This window comes from Streptopelia decaocto (assembly GCF_964273445.1).
Source record: "Streptopelia decaocto genome assembly, chromosome: 1".
NCBI classification, from domain to species: Eukaryota; Metazoa; Chordata; class Aves; order Columbiformes; family Columbidae; genus Streptopelia; species Streptopelia decaocto.
The window spans coordinates 72,248,404-72,268,162 of NC_138663.1; the positions used below are offsets into that span (position 1 = coordinate 72,248,404).

The following is a 19,759-nucleotide window of genomic DNA, read 5'->3' on the forward strand; positions in this document are numbered from 1 at the left end:
TAGAGAGTCCAAAGATAGCCATTTTACATCAATATAAGCCAAATGCACCAGCAGAACTTTTCTTCTACCCTCCCTGTTCTGATTTTATTACATACAGGCTTTTTAGGCTTTTTTTTTTTTTTCTTTTAATGTTTCAAAACTACAAAGTAAAGAAAGCTGACAAAAATTGTCCAGTGCTATCAAAAGGTAAGAGTTAAAGCATGCAGAACATATGGCACTATTTACAGCAGGCTAACACACTGAATTCAAGGGAATTTTCCATCAACCTTGTACTCTGGAAAAGGTATATTACAGAAAAATGCATGTGGGGATCCTTTAATTTTTCTTGCATCTTCTGTCCTTATAAGATGCAGCTGTGGAGCAACACCCACTGGTACTGGTAGCATGAAACGGCGATCCTCTTCTTTTACCAAGGTCTGGGACCAATTACCATGGATTTAGAGGCACTATATAAAAGACAGCGCTGATTTGTTTCTAAATTTGTATCTTGATTAAACTGTCAGAGTAGAAAAGTACAAAACCAGAGCTTACCTGACTTTAAAATGCTACTACAATAAATTATCTGAGAAACGCAGTACAATTTGAAAATGCTTAGAAATGCATCAATATTGCACTTTGTGTTTAGATTTTGAATTTTGCTCATGCCAAATCAAATGGAATAAAAGCAGCATTTTATATTCAAACCGTAAACTCTGTGTGTTCCAAATAAATACTGCATGTGAAGAGAGACTGTGAAGCAGGATTTTTAAAATCAGCAAATTGGCCAAGAGAATAACAGCAGCATTTTTCTTTTCAAAATTACTCTTAACTGTGTTTTGGTACACAAAACACCAAATATGAAAGGACAAAAGTCATTCTCAGGAACGTTCATGTAAACCTCCATGAGTCAGAACAGTGTTTTTCTGCATTTACCCCTGTAAACAGCACGGAATCTGGTCTCACTCTGTTAAAGCAAAGTTGTTTCCCAGAATAGCTTCAATGATACCAAATCTACTCTAACTATCACAAATTTCAACATCTAGGATTAATACTGTAAAAATGTACAGCGATTGTGGTCTAATGAAAGAAAAAGTCAACATAAACACGACGAAGCAAAAGCAAGATCAGCCATGCAGAACTTCCAAAAAGTAGTTTAAGAATAAACTACTGTTATTAAAGTTACTGTTATTAAAGCTTTAACAGTATACTGAACCATTCTGTATAATGCAAATATTACATTAAAAAATAGATTCATTTTCATCACTTTTCCTAAAGCTTCTGCTTTTTTTACCAATGTGCTTTTATGTCCTGACACAATTTTTCTACTTACTTTTACATGGTATCCATGAAAGGATATCGCTATTCTAAATTAATTAATTAGCATGCACCCTTCCAGAGAGAGAATATATGACAGAAGTATTACATAGTGAAGTTCAGGCATATTTTTATACCCTCAAAAGAGGGTAATTGATCCTCCCCTCTCCCCAGTTTCAAATGTGGAACTTGGCTGCTATGGGTTCTTTCCCACACAAATCAAGCCTTAGCTCTTTTGAATTGAAACAATATGGGATGATTATTGTGGGAATTTTTTTACTGTTACTGTAATTTAAAACTTTCTGTACCCAATTTTGCATTTTCTATAAATCAAAAACCCATTTCACTTAGGGCTACAATTAAACAGAGGAAATCAAAGACTAACTTCTAAGCAAGTCTTGCTATTAATCATAGGACGAACTAGTAGTACAACTACTTTTACTGCAGTTTCTTTCTGCCTGAGAACTACATTTTAATCTAAAGCTTGAGCTCTTTAGAAGAGACTGTGTCACAGATGAGACAAATTAAATAAAGGTATACACTAAATGGTATAGCATTGCATGCTATTTAAGATGGAAGGGGAAAAAAAAAGCAAAACCCAAAGCATGCTGACTTCTGTAGCAACTCCAAAAAAATCCCTAGCTACCATGCGATCAATCATAGTTATTTATAGCAGCCTCTCTCACCTTTTGACACAACAGAAGCCTGCTAAAAAGTACAAGCACCGGCAATATTTGCACTAACGCAATGCTACTACAGAGACAACTACTCAGGGTCTGATGCTGCAGTTATAGAAGGCATCGTGCTTTTTCTTTGACCAGACAAAGCCACGGAGTCAAGTCATTCACTTTATGTATCTGAACTTAAATATATCTTTTTCTCCTTTTTAAAGGATAATTTACAAGAGGAATTGGTTTCAACAGCAAAATTGAAAATATGACATACAAATGCAAAATTAAAATACTAGTGAAAAATGAAATCGTGCGGAATATGTAAACTTAGGGCTTCTGTTTTTTCAAACTGGAAGGCAAAACGATGCATTTTTATTTTCTAAAGAGAAAAAATGCATCTTGATTGCTAGACAAAATAAAATATGAACTCTTAAATCGACAGAAAGGCATGTTTCAGCCAGCTGTCTTGTTTCTCTTTTTCCTGTCTCTGTTTCTCAGAAAAATTTTGTTATGTCGTTACTCTTGTTCAGTGCCCAGATATTTTTAGGGAGAGGTTTAATGCCTCATGGTGTTACTCTCTGCAAAACTCCTACAGAGGTACAAGTCATCACATTATTTGCAGCAGTACATCCACAGTAAGAGTAAGCAATAACAGTAATTTATTCATAAAATACGTACTCAAAACGAAAAGTTGGCTTCCAGTTAAACACAGTCTGTAATGTGCACATTCCAAGCTAAACAGGAACATTTACCGATTGTGAGGCAATTTTAAATGTGTCTTGTAAAAACTCTCATTTTTAAAAAAATCACTCACAAATAAAAGATCTTCAAAGAGTTTTTAGAAGGACTTCTTAAAACAAAACAAAAATCTTCTTAACACTGACTTGCTATTCAAATACTGTGCTTCAATAAAACACCACCAGAAAATTTTTCACCTCTGAGAAGAATTAGATTTTCAGAAGTAGATGACTTACTGAGACTACAGCTCGAAACATTGTTTTACTATTGATTTTCCTCCTAGCGAAAATTTCTAATGTACTTGTAGATCTCATTATCTCTGGCAATGAACTCCTGGAGCAATCAACACCTCTGTTTCTCAAAAAGTGCATTCAAAATATGTCAGTTCGTCTGTGACACAAGGAGTTCCCATGTCTTTGCTTCAGTGTGCTGAAACTTGCTCATCATTTTGAGTCTATTATTTACTGAGCTGAAGGAAAGGGGAACTTCTCGTTTTATCTTCCTCTCTGATCTGAGCACCAGGCAAAGGCAGGTACTGACTACACAGGGGATTCACAAGCCAAAACTCCTGCAACCATAGCCTTGCCTACCAGTAATTTTGGAAAGACTGGATGTGAACTAACCTAAAGAGTAAAGAAAGAAAAAGTGGTGAAACCCCCCTCCCCTCCCAAAAAAAAGAAACACAAGTTTTAAAATCTCATGCAAACAGTATGAAAAAACTGGAGCACTTACTCCTATTAAACAGTTACAAACCCTGCCCAACATAACAGTGCAAACTAGAACATTTGTCCCTCCTCTTTTTATTCTCAGGTTTATTACACTACTGTTTCCGATTTGATCTCAAACGATACTGTAAACTAAGAGGGAAACTGCCTGCCCTGGCCAGCTTGCACTCCTCAGTGCTCAGGATGCCGACATCCAGCTTGGCCTGGAAGTGCCCTCACACCACAGATAATGAGAATAAAAGACCACAGGTTACCAGCGTCACTCAGGACCCCGCTACAGACACCTAAACACAAGCACTAGAACATACCTGGGACCCAGTGGTGCTCACGCAAAGATTTTCAGCACCATTAATAATGAGCCTATAAAGCTCTCACATTGGGCAGAGGATTACCAGGAAATATTTCAGAACACCCTGGTTGTAGGTTTCCTGTATTTTCCCTTTTGGTTCTAAGCACTGTTTTTCACACAGCCATTACCATTTGCAGAGGAGAGGGGGAAACGGTGGTAGGAGGGGGAGAGGACATGGAAGCAACAGAGTCTGGAACTACCAGCGGGTGCAAAAGTCCCATGCATAAGCATCTGCAGGATTTGATTGTTGTAGGCACACTTATTTAAAATGTAGGTGGGGTGGGGGGAAAAAAACAAAACAGTTTTTGCAGTATTCATTAAAACGGAGCCGGCCTTCTGCAGGAACTGAAGTAGCATGGCTTTAGCTGGCTTGAAGCTGTCCACATGGTGGAACCAGTGTGGCTCTCTCTGCTTGGTTAAACCCTCATCTGCTTCCCAACTCTGAGCATCACGTGCATGTCTGGGGCACCCTCCAGTGCAGCTCTGCCCTTGCTGGGAATGAAAATTGTAGACAGGGTGACAGAGAAAGCCTGCTCGCTTGAGCTGACTGTAATTTGCTACACAACGCCAATGCTGCACGAACCAGGCACGCTTGCCTGTCTTCTAGAAACTGAACTCTTAGAACGGAGGATACATTGCTGTAAAAAGAAATAAATCCTAAACTCAACTACATTCAGGCAAGCAATAGGATATAAAGAATGGAATTATCAGGAAAAAAAAAAAAAGTCAGCAAATAAAAAATTTAAAATATGTCAGTGTCTGTATTTTAAAATGTTCCCTCCCAGTTTTCTATTCTGCAGGAAGTACATAAAATGTTAGGATTTGTAAGTTTTAGTTTGCACTGTCATTGTCTAGTATTGTGTAAAGGTTTGGATTTTTGACTTTTTTTTCTTTAAGTCTATGATCTAATTGATTTTCCTGTACAATCTTAAGATGGTATCAACATACTGCATTTTAATTACTTGCACAGTAGAATCCTAAACTGGAAGGGCAACAGAGCAGGCAATTTCACAGCATATTTCTATTGAGTCTGATTAGACTTAGACTTTGATTTGGGGTATATCTATGCAGATGCTGTGTGTGTTGCAATCCCTCCTATTACTTATGAATGAATAAAACAGAGTGACAGATTTACAAGATGGTGCTGATGAAAGAAACCTCACGGCAAGCAAGCATGAGAGCACATAACCTTCCGCTTTAGTAGAGAATACTACCGAATTTTGGGAGCAGAGGAGTCGCCTCCTAAAGCTATGAGTGAAAGTCTCCAATCAAAGGAAGTCGAGGACTGGAACAGCAGCTGCAACACAGATCTAGACTATGAGATGCCGACTTGTGTGAAGACGTATTTAACCCCTCAAATTCTGCAGGCACTGCATTTCCAAACTGTTCACAGCTTCCCCCTTTTCAGCTCAGTGTTCTCCAGGTGTTTGCTGTACCTGACTTATTCAGACATGAACTGTTTCTCACAGAAGAAACCTTGTGGGCAACGTCGGAGTTATCTCCAAAGCACAAGGGGAGGTGCTGAGGCAGAGAAGGAGGAGGAAACTTGAAGAGGCTCTTACTGTTACAACCAAGGCTGAGTGTAAAAGAATCGCCCAACTTCTTACTCATTTTTCCAGATGAGGGCACCACGACTCCCACATACGGATACTTCATGAAGGCCTAGTTTCTGGACAATAGCATGCCTAAGATACAAAATTTACAAATTAAATTATATTATATTATATTAAAGGTCAGAAGAGTAACTAGACAAACTCTTGGGACTGCGGATTATCTTGATCAGAAAGAGTTAACATCATTGATTTCAATGGCACAATAAAAATTATTCTTTGCACCCAGTATTTCTCACAGTGGCTTCTACAGCAGCAGTTCACAGAACATAAAGGACAGGAAAAAAGCCGTGTGCTATCTGAAGTGGTTTGAGTGGGACTTAAACTCCATGTAGGCCTTGAACTAGTCATCTGCAAAGAGGTGAAATACACCCTGTGAAGAATAGCTTTACTTTTTTTTAATTGCCATTAGAAGTAATACCCACTAGACAGCAATGTGAAACACAGCCACTGATCACCTGGATAAACGTTTTCACTATAAGCCTTTTTCAAAAATACTTAGAGCTGCAAAGAAGTCTGCAATTGCACCAGCAAAGTAATTTTTCAGCTTGATCTCTTGATGTTAATTGAATCGTGAGACTTTTCTGTTTGTTCTTCCACTACTTGCAACTTCAATAATACACAGTTAAGGAGTAGGCCTTGTTTTTCACGGATTGAAAAGCTTGTTAGCTCTTCCGGCTGAACCGTCAATTAATCTGTATTTTAGGTTAGATTGTATCACACGGAGGAGAAGAAAAGTTACAAAACTCAGGGATTTGATACTGGCTCACTCTAGCCCCTTTTCTAGGCCAAGTTCAAGGCACCAGCAGGTGGGTGTGTACTCTTCCACCTATTCAGCTCGGCAGGCATCGAAAGTTAAAAGGCTTGCAGCAATTATTCTGACAATAATGGAATTTTAGTGCTTCTGTGTCCAACCCAGAACCTTATATGGGTGCAAAACTGCCATATAAACTGCCAGTGTAAAGAAATCTATTTTGGGAAAAGAATTATGCTCATACTTAAAGTTCCTTCAACTTGCTACAACTGATTGCAAGATGCGGACTGCAGTGTCACAGACTGAAGAAATAATTCACCAGCAAGCATACATATGCACATACAGTACCTTCCATAAGTATGGAAGTATCTCCATAAAGCTACAACTATTTTTTTGCTGTCACTCCTGACTTCCACACTGGCCTGTTCTTTACAGGAGGCACAAGGACCTTCCAGTTTGGTTTTCTCTCCCAAACCAGTCCTCTTTTTCTAGAAACTCCAGACCACCTTGTTCCCTGCTGGCTCTATCTGCAGGCAAGTGCCATTCCTTACTTGCTCGCCTTAAGCAACACTGTAAGTTTTGACTCCTGAAAGCATTTTGGGGCAAAAAAATACAAGCACCTCATGGATACCACTTTTTATCCTGTTAAACATAACCCCCAAGAGCATTTTATGTCACAGAGAAGAAAGCAACTGCCACTAAATAGTACCTTAATGTGTACACGTGAATATTACATGTGCAACCTTTTAGTTACATCAGATAGGAATGCATCCATACAAATAATCTCACACATGAAACATACATATTGCAGAGTGGCTCATACTTTAAATGAAATAATTTTATAGAGGCATTCAAGAGGCACCAAGGAGACAGTAGAAATAATTGTTTTAGTATAATTTAAAATGTAAATATCATGCAATACGTAATTTAAATGTAAATCTGCACCTTAAACCTTCAATCCATCAATGTAAATCTCCATTTAAGAAACAAAATTTCCATGTGATCATGTTAATTCCTCCTTCTATAATAATTATAGAATGAGAAATGTATAACCTTCCATTAAAAAACTGGTAACTATCTATCTCCCTAACAGACTGAGTTGGAAAAACTATTTTAAAAAAATCAGTTACTAATAAAAATAGATTTAAGGATGTAAGTGGTTTATTCACATAATAACTAAGCAACAAAAAAACCCAATATTCACACTGCATTAAAAACAAAACCAAATCCCATGACGAAACCCTGCGGCAAAATTTGTATGTGTGTGCCCTTTGGGCCTGTAAAAGAGTTTCCCTCCATTTTGGGATAATATGATCAATTTTTTTCCCATGCACCCTGCAATTCACAAGTGCATGCCAGAGTAGGAAGAATACCAGTGCTGTGTCCGTTAAAACAAGAAAGCAAGACTGACACTCCTCGGTTTAAATTAGACAAAGTAAGAAGGTAAAAAAACTAACTGAGTAAGTCCGTAAGGTCATGCAGAATGCAGCATTCTTTAAATGCATCTTAAGAGTCATTTGAGTTCAGGCTTCCTGTATCAGGTTTTTAAATTAGTGTTACTTTGGCTTGAGAGCATAATCCAAAACTCTCTGATATTTGTGGGAGACTTTCCACTGACTCAGGACTGGATATACTATTTTGCTTCTAACAGACAAATAAAACAATACATCTCATCTGTCAAAGGTAACAAAAATATCATGAGAACTCTCCCTTCTTTAAAAAACAAACAAACAAAAAAAAAGCAAAAAAAACACCAAATCAAAACAAACAAAAAACCTGCAACCAGAGAGAAAAACAAATATAAAAAAAAAAAAGAAGGAAAAAGAATATTTATAAGAGAGTAAAATCTTTTGAAAATACTACCTGTTGTATATACAAATGTAGAAGTAAATATACCAGAGCTCTTTGTATATGGGTAGCAAAATAAATACAGTGATCAAAATCTCTTGGATATAATTAAAGAGCTTTCCTACCCTTCTGCACACTGAAGTCCAATAAAAAGCAAGACTAATTCTCAAAAGATTGCCAATGTGTTTAAAAGTCCATGTCAAAGCTTTGTGTTCGCCAACTCAGTACTTCCTGAACTGAAACAAGTAACTATCCATCTTAAAACACTGTGAATATTTGTAGCTTCTTTATGGCTATTGTACCTTGCAAATGAAAGTGTAAATGAATTCTTCTACATCTTTATCTTCCGGCCAGAATAAAGTATTTTCTATCATCCATCCTATTGCGACTCTGTAAAACCAGTTACTGTGAGCAATGTATTAGAAATAATAATATAACTTGTGCTGAAAACTCAGTATGAAGTGTAGCACCTTTACAGAAACCCCCAGCTGATCTCTCTCTCTGATGAATTAACTTCGGTGTGAAGTATCTTGGCCTACCATGGTTGTAAAACACAAAAGTGCTACCACGTATTTCTCTGAGCTACTCAGTGCCACCACCTCCCCCCCTCAGCACTAAAATAAATAGACCTGATGGGGCTGCTGCTTGTTTTCTAGCTCCTGAGATCAACTGTTTCCAGTGTACTGTCCTATTTTTGAAATTACCTAAAGCCAGAAAAAAATTAAAACTGAGAAAAATAAAGAGAACAAGACTAGTTTCAAATAATACTTTTTTTTAATTTGGCATTCTAAAAATATTTGCATCTGTATTTGTAAAAGCACGTGAAGTCTTTAATTATTAAAACTGAAGTGGCCTTCTGAAAATGCCCGCTTATATTGTCAAAAGAATTTCAAGAGCTGAATGAATGCCACAGTAAACATATCTGAACACATGGGCAACATGCTAAGTGTGCCTCAGATTTAAACTGTTGCAAAATATCAGCGAGCAATTCAAACACAATCAGTAAAAGGCTACAGAAAATGACTTAACTAATATTTAATAAAGGTACATTGGTTATTATAATAATAAATTTTTCCTTAGGTCCTCTTCCTTCCCCTTCACAAAATCTTCAATCAGCATCCAAAGCAATTTACTTTTCTATTTGTGTTTTAATAAGTTTGAAAGGAGCAAATCACTTTGAAACTCCAGAGAGACTGGACAGGAGCTAAATGTTTTCCTTGGCAGACAACAGGATACAACGGTTGAGGTTAATTTAAACTTACGTATATAAAAACAAATAGGTAGTACGTTGCCATCTTAAACCTACAGACTCGTTCCAGAAAGACTGCCTAATTTAAATAAAGAATGCATAAGGTGATGCATCAACTACACACCAAATATGGAACCAACATTCACTCTTCTTTTATTCATAAAAGTCTCATTTGGAGCATCAGTAAGATGAAGCTCTTTCGAGCCCACCCTCCCTTGTTTAAAAAATAAATCAATAAATAAATAAAATCAATGCTTACACATGTATTTTGGAGTATCATGCCTGGACAGTTTTTATGAGAGTTTTGAAAAGTTTTGTGGAAGGCCCTGAAAACCACTATAGCTGTCAAATCATCATTGCAAACTGTTACGTATATTATGTATATAGGCTTAATCCAAACCCCATTTGAAGGTGATGGAAAACCCCCCATCGCTTTCAGAGGCCTTTGGATCAAATCCTTTGTTTCCAGAGGTACGGCATAGCAAATTTCAAAAGTATGCAAGAGGAAAGAATGTACAACTACTAAACAACTAGTAACACTAATCTTCTGTAAAAAAAAAAAGGGCTGTATTTACAAAGGGCAACTCAAAAAGATGAGATCTGATATTTGACGGTATTTATCTTTAAAAGACGAGCAGCAAAGAGGCTGATTCTGGGCATTTAATTCCTGCATATCCACCTATGAATCAAAGCATCTTAAACAGAATTATATTCTGGTTTGGAGATGGTAAGTTAAATTTTAATGAAAATCTAGTAGTAGTGGGGTCACTAGGAGATTTAAAATATTCTACATGAGTGCAGGAATAGCTGTGGACAAAGTTCTGCATTGTTCCTTGGAAAATCACAAATTTGGTTTGCTTGCTAGTGAGAAACAGGACAGATTTATTAATGATTTCACAAATGTGCATTCATACTACGTTAGTGGATATCTAGGTAGAGAGGGATTGCTCTAAAGCCAATCAAACTCTGCTGAATTCATCCTATTGTGGATCAGGCACGGAGTCAAATGCATAAACAAGTACGGATTTGCAGAGCCAGGACAGTTTACAGTAGTATAAACTCAGGACTTGCAAAAGCGCCTGTGCACTTGAAAATCTCTACCCCGCCATTTTATATCTACTGGGATCACTCTACTTCTGAACGTCTGTTGTGCTGGCTACAGGGATTTCAACTTTTTTGTCTTCTGGCTGCAATCGTAAGTCTAGCTAGCCATATGCATATTGAATAAATTAATAGTATCTTCGCAAAAATCAAATGCATCGTACAAGCACGCACACCGTATGAACACGTATGCAGCTATGAAGAAACACGTTCTACAGCATGTCTTATTTGAGAAACAAAGACATGTAATTGTGCTTCTAAATCATTATTTTTTTTCTCCTCAGACAGGTACAGGCACCATAAATCAGAATTAGAACTGTATGGCAGTATTGCTTTGTTCTATATATCAGACCTCCACAACAACCACAATTGCGGGGAGGGGAGGAGGAGGAGGAGGAGGGAGGGCTGATTACCTGCACCTGTTTTGAGCTGAGAGCGACTGATGCAGTTAGGAGGGAAAACGCCTAATTAGAGCGCATTTCCATTTTCTGGAGGGAAGGTGTCACCGTCACAGGCCTGCCCATGCCCTGAGCGCCCTTGTGCACAGGAGGCTTGGAACGCTGCCGGACGAGGTAGAAGGCCCTGCCGAGGTTTATCACGCCATGGGAATATATGGCACATGGACGAAAGCCGATTACAGTGAAAGCAATTCTGCCTGCAAGGGACCTGCTGAAACAGTAAGTGGAGGTGAATTATACACACCCCCCCCCCCTCCAAAAATAGTAATTAAAAAAAAAAATCAAAAGAAATCTGGATGAAACAAGGCATTCCTTCCACTCCTTTTATTTTGCCGCCTTAGCTGCTACAAAATGTTTATGAATACTTGGCACATACTAAGAGAAAGCAGTGCTGTACCAGTACAGCCATACAAAAATATAATCCAGCCTTAGAATCTTATGTTATCTTCTATATTCAAGGAAGACAAGGAGTCTGGACTGCACCCACATCTGAAAGTGGTAACTCCTGCTCCGTTCCCTTTCTTCTCTCCACCTCCTCCCTCTCCCCTCTCCTTTACTCACAATAAAAATCTCCCTTAACCTGATCCAAACCTGGCAGCGCCCATCCAGGCAAAACTCCAATTAATTTCAAAAAGTTCAGCCCTGAATGAGGGCGCCACACGTCCCATTTATTATCTGTGAAAGTCATCATCACGTCGTAACCCACCTATATTTGCGCTACACGCCGTGTGGACTGCGCTCCCCTCGCCTCCCTGCAAGCTGCTCCCTGCCTTGCACGGAACAGTGCTCTCTGTTGAGCACTCGGGATTACTCACAGGCCTAGAACAGATGTACCTTTCCCTCCTGTTCCCCGCTCTCTCTGCCTCAGTATCATTCGGTAAAAGCCATATTTTTAGTCAAGATAGGTGGGAGTTTAAGAATAGACTGTTCATTTATCAGCAACACCTTAAATATCCTTTTGGAGGCTAAAAATCCATTTGGAGGATGGGGGTGAGGGAAAAAGACGGAGTTTGGAGCAAAATCAGTGCACCTTAGGTTTTGGTGGGGTTTTTTTCCCCACCGTGTTTTACTCAATCATTATCTGAAAATATGCAAAACTTCATCCTAGCCAGCTATAAAAAAATCTTTTAATTAAGCAAAGTATTGTTTACGCTTTTAATTTTTCATTCCATGCACCAAACATTTTGTACAAAAATCTTGGCAGTTCAACACAAACCACTTGCAAAATGTAAATTCTCTAGCTCACGTGCATAATTCCTGAAGGCATTCATCCGAGGGGCTGAATATTCCTATCAGCAGTTATATTTCAAGTTACAGACTAAAAATAATTTTAAATTTAAACCCTGAAATTTGCCAATCTAATCAGCAGATTTTAATCCTTCTTCAATTAACATACACATGATCTTTACCCACTGCTATGTTCATTTTCAGCATGCTTATAGGAATCCTCACTGTGAAATAAACCAGTAATAAGGCAATTCTGCTTCTTTCACGGTGATCATTTCTAGCAGGCTACCACAAAATAAAGAACTAATAGACCAGAAGCAATTTTATATTCCTTTGTCAGTCCTCATTAACAAAACAACCCCAACAAGTATTACAACCTAAGAAAAAAAACCAAAATCTTCTTCAGATAAACAGCATCATTAGGAGCAATCTCACTGAGAAATTTCAGAGTACTCAATGATGAGTGTTTAGCAGCGTGTGATTTTATAACAACTACTACAAGTTAAAACCCTCAACCAATATTTTATTTGCATTGTACCGTGCAGCTACTACAGGTCTCTAAAAAGTACTCTGAATAAATTAATTTTAGCTATCACCAAACCATGCATTCCTAAATTCCTTTCTTAATCTACACAGTTCACTAAAACATTCTCTACTTACTTTGAGCTTGATTGGCCAATAAATACTGCTTTACTACTTAAAGTTATGAGTTGTTTTTCAGTTTATGTTGTCATAAAACAGTTCAAATGCAACGCCAATACGGAGATGGTTTTGATACAAGGCTGTCAGTGGCCTGCATTAAAAACTACTTTTGTACAAGTCACTACGTGTTTTCTAATTATTTCATGGGGTTTTTTTGTGGAGAAAAAAACCCTCAAACTTATTTGGATTTGTTTTGTTATTTACTTTCATTCCTGGATATAAATAAAATTAAAAGGAAAACATTAAAATATTTTACATAAGCACCCCATTTTTTTCAGTGTAGAGGAAAGCATTTTGTTTTACAAATATATATGAAAGGACTAGTTTTCTCATAAAGTATCTTTAAAATATATTTATTTCCAGATAATTTAATTTGCACATGCACCTCTCTATATAAAGAATACAGAGTAAGTATTATAATAGGTCTGGCAATTTCATAGTAGTTAATAACTCTTAAGTGTATAACCGTCTGCCAAATTGTGCCTCAGTACATCTATATCCACATGCTACTTTGATCTATAAATGGCTTCAGTGTAATATTAAAGAATTAAACTTAAAATAAATTCCTTCATTAACATCCGAAAAGCAAGAGAAAGGGTGGGAGTGTGCGTGAGCATGTGCCCGTGCGCGCACTTAAAAGATAAATAAGAAAATATACTTACTGCACTCATGGACCTTTAAAGGCCATCAAAATAATATTTTAAAATATATATGATAAAAATAGTAATTATAAACTAATCCCGAACAATTCCAGGTATTATTAAATTTAAGTATGAACACTGAAAATATTTATGTCCAGATTCATGTCGATAAGACAATCAGGAAATGTACAGATACAATTACTGAAGATCATCACATAGTTACCTTAAGAAAATATGAGTTGAGAAATGCAAACACATACCCTTGTGTATACACACACAAATGGCATAAAACCCTATGTACTTGTTAGCAGCTGCGTCAGGACTGCACTGCACATGGATGTTTAATAATGTTCCAAACATGTCGAAATATTAAATAAATATCAAAACTTGAACCACCCAACTTTGTTTCTTTTCTTGAGTTTCTATTTTCTTTTTTCTTAAAGGGAAGGGGGGGTAATGCCATTCAAGAGAGAAGCTATATTGTAATCAATGAAGGCAAGACTGGCACAAGTCCTAGAACATTTGCATTCAGAAATAAAAGCTGTGATCGACCTTTGTCTGCTAAGAAAATGAAGCTTGCTGGATTTAAACAGACTAGCAAAGGGAGGGGCAGACTTGATAGAGAGGGAGAAGAGAACCTAAAAAATAGCAACAATAGCAAATATTAGTATATCACGTCCCTAATAGCCAGCAAGCGAACATCCCTGAATGAGCCTAAACCTCGCCAGGCTGATAACGTACTACTGGTTAATAATGAATTAATAGGCAGACGCGAGCCAATTCGCCCATACCCCACGTAGTTTCTGAAACTTCATTTTCCACCCCCCCCCAACTCGGTAATTACCCGCCGCTCACGCCATTGCAGCGGCCACATAAACACGAAACGCTGGTGCGCGTCGAGAAGGGGAAGCAGCTTACCCTGGGCGCAGGGGTTTGGGAAGCCAGCCTCGGGGAGCCGGTGGTTTGGGTGGTTGGTTGGTGTTCACCTTGCAGGCTCTGCAGTCTCCTGAAGGAGAAAAAAAAAAAAAAAAAAAAAAGAAAAAAAAAAAAAAAAGGAAAGAAGCAGGCAGATAGGCGGTGAGCGAGCTCTGTGGCATTTCTCGCCCTTGCAAGTGCACGCAGGCCTGGGAGAGGAGGGGAAAGGCGGTCCTTACCTAGCAACCGGCGGCGGCTTCTCCTCCGCCCGCTCCCCTGCCACAAACTGCCCCCGGCTGCCAGCGCCCGGCAGCAACAATGGGCGGCTGCGAGGGCTGGCATGAAAGGGAGGGAAGGGAAAGGAAAGGAGAAGCGAGGGGAGGGAGGGAGGGAGGGAAGGGAGAGAGAGAGAGAGACACGGAGGGAGAGAGGAGGGGAGGGGTAAAAAAAAAGAGAATCGTGTTAAGCTTGTCTGGTAGTTAACAAGTCTTGAATGAAGAATGTTAGCAAACAGACAAACAGCATGTCTGATGCATGCTAATAGTCCTGGCTTCACCACTGACACTATGAATAATTCAGTAGAAAGGAGGGAAAAGAAGAAGGAAAAAAAAAAAAGAGGAAAAAAAGGCAACCTCCACCCTCCCTTCACGCTTTCAAAAACGTCTGCAGAGAAGACGAGAATAAAAAGTATGCTGCAACTTTCTCCTTTCCACCCATCGCTAAGAAAATATTCGGCAAAAAGGCCAGTCAGGCACCATCAGTGTCGCCAGTGCTGCCTCTCAGAGATTTTCGATTCCTATTTTTGCTGGCTATTAATTTCCCCCCCCCCCCCCTCCACGTCCCTCTTTACCGCCTATTTTACTTCTTTTGTCTAGGAGCTGGCACCTGTCCCAGAGACGGCATTTTACTGCACATCCCCTTTTCCCTCCTCAGAGAGGAAAAAAGGGGGGAGAGGTTTGCAAGGACGAAACAGCCTGTGCACCCCCTACCCCACACCCAGCCCCCTGCCTCTCCCCCACCCCCCATTTCCATTTCAGCCATGGTCAAATTACAAGGGGGTTTGGAGGGATATCATCCGCCCTATTTCACATGGCGCAGATACCTAAAGCCATTAAAAATATATTTCTATTAAAGAGAAAGAGAAAGCCAGCGAGAGCCTCGTTCCATAAGCAGCACTGTGCACTGATACTCGGGAGAGAAAAACCACAAATAAAAGCCTTCGTTCTCACAGCATACAAACTAGCGAAGCCCGATTCATCGCTCAGTCAAAGAAATCAATTTCTTTAACGGAGGAAAAAGAGAGAGAGGAGAGCGAGAGAAAGGGATCAGCCGAGGGGAAAATACTTGGGAGCTTTAACCTCAGCATTGCGATATACAGTACAGCCGAGCACAGCGCAGGAGAGACGGAAAACGAGCCCCGTTCTTAAACGGTGGGAGAGGAGGGTTAAATAAAGCAGAGGAGAAAAAGAAGATCCTATTTGCAGCATCTTTAAAAGTTCTGCTCTGGCGAAGGCCGTCTGAAGGGGAGGCCCTTGCAGCAGGAATGCGAGCAGCAGCAGCAACCTTTTTTTTTTTTTTTTCTCTTTTTTTTTTTTTTTTCCTCTCTCTCAGAGTCCAGCCTCCCCCTTGTGAGCGACTGGAGCAATCTGGCTAAGGGAAGAGGAGGAGGACGTGAGCTAGCGAAACGCAGAGGGCTAGAGCTGATGATGAAAGAGAGGCACGGCCCTGCGTGAGAAGGCTCGTTTTCCATCACGGGCAGAACAAGAGACACACACACACACAGACACAGCCGCGCACACACACACCGCCACCAACCCGGTGACACCCGCCCCGGCGACACCCACCCCGGCCCCCTCTTCCCTCCCCATCCACCCTGCGGCCGCCCCAGGCGCGGCGGGAGCGGGTTCGCCCCGCGGGCAGGGAGCCCGGGGGTTGGGATGGGGACGGGGGGAGAACCAAGGGAGAAAAAGAGCAACTAGGGGGAAAGGTGCTGCGCTGGAATGTAAATGCACCCACGCTATGGCAATATGCTTGACAGTACAGCGCGGTTAATGAAGCCTTTAATTTGGAGGGGGGGGGGAGGAGGAGGAGAATAGAGAGAGGAAGGTCCTACGGAAATATCTTCCGGGATTAAAACGGGAGAGAAGAGAGCTCGTCTTTATATTTACACGTACCTAGACGTGTCTCTGTAGCAAAGCAGTCCACAAGGACCACAGAACTGCAGCACAGACACACACACACCAAAAAAAACCAACCCAACCCCAAGCTCACCGAACTGAAAATGGATCTTTTAAAAAGTAAATATGTGACAAAAAAACTTTGTGATTTTCTTTTCTCATGCCCCTTACTTCTAAACCAGCTGCACAGCCAAGCTCAGGCTGCTTGGCCCTTCTAACTATCTTGGCACCGAGTCAAAAGCTGATAAGCATTTGGGCGAGACAGCTCAACTGCTGTGCTGGAAGAAAAACAGCTGCCATGATTGCTGTTTGATTGAGAGCGCTTACACACACTCACAAAAAAACATATCGGACTGCAAAGACGGGCCACAAATGCCTGAGGATTCAGCTTCAGAGGATCAACACACATTTCCTTAAAAAAAAAAAAAAAAAGTTTTATATGGTTTTTCCTCCATCCATCCCTCCCTCCCCTTTTTTTAAAGAAAACGTACTGCGTCGACTTGCTTTTCTTCTTCCCATCCCCCCTCCATAACCTCAAGCAAACTCAAGGAATTGTGCCAAAAGTCCCGTTGCTAGTTACCAAGTGCATTTTTTTAAACGTCCCTTTGATACTTCTTTCCCTCGTGCTTGCCATGGAATATGCAAGTAAGATAATCTTTCCATTACTTACCAGAAGTAATTAAAAAAGAAAAAGAACTTCTAGCTCAACGTGCCTTTCTCTTTTTTTCTCTCTTAAGGGGCAAAAGGAGGGAAACGAGGGGGAGAAGGATATTTTTTCTCTTTGCCGAGTCCAACATTTGGCTTTTTCCATTTGTGGCAGATCACTGTAACGCTATTGTAAAACAACTTCCTGCCCCTTTTGGCTCACGTTCCAGAAGCTGCTAGGCTAAGTTCACAGCACAAACTTTTCTCCCCCTTGCCGAAGAAGAGAGACAAAAAAAATAATAATAATAAAAAAATCCTGCAAATTATTTTTCCCCCTTTTCTGGCTAATGGACTCACAAGGTGAATTTATTGCAGCTCTTTAAGAATGTTACACAAGAGACGTCGGTATCCCAGCTGGATAATTCATAAGCTGAAAAGGTGGGGTCATTATAAATCTATGTGTGTGTATGTGTGTGTGTGTGCGTGCATTTTAATTTTGTCATTTTGAATTCTAAGTCTTAATACCATCAGGTGGATAATGAGCTAAGCTGCTTCATCTGTCGTACTAATTTGTATATCTATCATAGCACAGATCATTGGCTTAGTATATACAGCCTCCTACTTTCCAATTGCTTTTGTACTCTAAGGTGACCTGCATCTCCCTTGTCTTCCTCCCCTCCTCTAAATGCTCTGTCTAATGAAAATACCCACCGAAAGCTTCTAAACCCCTCCTGCTAGCAATGGGAGATGTTGCAGTCTCTGTACTGTAAGGCAAAAAGGAAAAAATAAGGCCTCCACAACTTGCTCTCTCACGATCTCTCTCTCCCTCTCTCTCTCTCCCTCTGTTTCTCTCATAGCAACAGCATTTCTTGGTACGCCTGCTTTGGCATACATCAGCATTTCTACCCGTCCAAGTGTCCTTTTGCGTCACATCTCGCCATTTCACTCAACCAATGAAATCTCCTTGTTGCAATAAAAATATATATACTTTTTCTGTTATTGGTATATTCAAATTTTTTTACGTGCTTTCCTAACAAAAAACGTTGTCGAGCATTTGATTTGCCCTATGTGGGGGGGGTTGGGGGGGGGAGGAGACTGTACAGGATTCAGTCTTGAAGAGTCTTCTTTGTGGAAAATATGCTACCATAAGAAAAAAAGGGATTATATGTTTACTTAAGGAAAGTCATAGTTGTCCCTCTCATTTAATATTTATTTTGCTTATACTATCATTGCTTTCCTGATGTACTTTTAAAACAGCTAGATAGTTTCAACTAACTGGAAAAGTCACTACCATGTGTTTCTAAGGCTTTGTAAAATATTCCTCAGGAAAAAAAATACATTAATTGATATGTTATTCCTCTAAATGTTGATCATGAGGTGATAGAAAAAAAAAATGCAATGGAAAAAAGAAAACTGGTGGATGTGAGTTTCTGTCCCTTGCAACTCTCAGATCCCATCCGAAGAGGCTGCTCTCCAACCTTCTGCTTAAAAATGCACGGTCCTGCAAAATGGACCAGAGGTCTTTTAGAGTCGTAGGTTATTTCCAAGATTTATTTCCTTCTTACATAAACTCACACGATTTTTAAAAACGCAGTATTTGGATGATCAGCTGTGGTAATGATAACGACAAAGACTTAACACTATTTACAATATATTATAGCTTGTAATACAGCCGTTCCAAGAGCTGTACGTACTCTGCCTAACCGGTAAGGCTGGCAAAAGCAAGCACTACTACAAACAGCATATATGGTATTTGATGTAACATACTTTCTACCTATACATCATCAAGACCCATCTCATTGTTTTCAGGCCTGACTTTAATCAGATTTACTCTATTAAAATGCACTGTATTAGCCACATGTATTAAGCATAGTGTGGCACATGTGGGTTTCTCGGAACTGGCTGGCTGTGCCACATCTCCAACAAATACTGCAGTGGCATATTTAAGGAACCTCTGTTACACATTTTTATGCAGCCTCAAATCTCAAGAAAATGCCCAACCACTGGCATTCTGAGGAGAATAAACAATTCTTTTGTAAGCCAAATATATGTTTTATGGTTTATGCTTACCAACTTTTTTTTTTTTTTTTAATGGTGTGAAACCACAAAATGTTTTTAATATTTATTTTCGGGGAATTATAGTAAAAGCATGCTAGAGATTATTAGGACATAGTTGACAAGATATTTAAACAGTAACTTTCCCACAAATTTTTATTTTGGTAAAGTGACACCTAGTAATTCTGACCTCTTCTAATAACTTTGATATCTATTGCATACAGACTGTGGATGCAGAGGATGTGTATGCATAAATCCTGTGTGGATAAAAAGTAAAAGCAAGCAAAATTTCTAGATAACAGACTTAGCAGCAGACAGCCATAATGTCCAGCTAAAACTCTTATCATTTTTGTTTAAAAATAATGGCATGACATTTGTGATAATATTTATTTTAACAGAACAGGCACAGATGAGAATGTTAACCCTCCACAGGAGAGATTCTATGCGATAGTGCATTCAACATCTTTTAATGCCAATGTAATATAAAAGACAGACCGTTTTTTTTTTTAGAGAAGGATCAGACTCAAGTATATGAAGACCTTATTTAATAGTGTTTTACTTGCATTTAACAGGTTTTCTGAATGGCTTTCCCCCTTTTTTC

At 39.3% G+C, this 19,759-nt stretch overlaps 1 long non-coding RNA gene across 3 annotated transcripts in view; it reads right to left on the minus strand.

Moving 5' to 3' along the window:
* Positions 1 to 15,297, minus strand: part of LOC309446003 — a 101,764-nt gene extending 86,467 nt beyond the window's left edge. For all 3 annotated transcript variants that reach the window (XR_014185395.1, XR_014185396.1, XR_014185397.1), the window contains exons 1-2: positions 14,521 to 15,297; positions 14,285 to 14,372 (exon numbers count right to left, since the gene is read on the minus strand). This is a non-coding gene — a long non-coding RNA (uncharacterized lncRNA). The remainder of the gene's footprint in view (positions 1 to 14,284; positions 14,373 to 14,520) is intronic.
* Positions 15,298 to 19,759: the final 4,462 nt, after the last annotated feature.